Source organism: Haplochromis burtoni, unplaced genomic scaffold (assembly GCF_018398535.1).
Source record: "Haplochromis burtoni strain Fernald_Lab_line unplaced genomic scaffold, NCSU_Asbu1 Contig_1662, whole genome shotgun sequence".
NCBI lineage: Eukaryota > Metazoa > Chordata > Actinopteri > Cichliformes > Cichlidae > Haplochromis > Haplochromis burtoni.
Window position 1 is genome coordinate 3988 of NW_024584023.1, and position 227 is coordinate 4214.

Here is a 227-nt window from a genome sequence, read left to right on the forward strand (position 1 = left end):
TCCTTGGGTTTTCTGGCGGCAGATTCTGCAAATGGGGAGGTTTTGCACCCGTGACACTTTGGCTCCTATGATGGGGTGATCCTTAAGCTTATGCTTATACTGCGATTCCCTTGCCCAGACTGAAGGCCTGCGGTGTTTAGTATGGTAATGGTGGGTGTTATGGCCAGTGTGGAAGAGAGTGATGTAGCAGGGCCACTATTGCCAGGGATAGTCTCGCTGCAGGGATG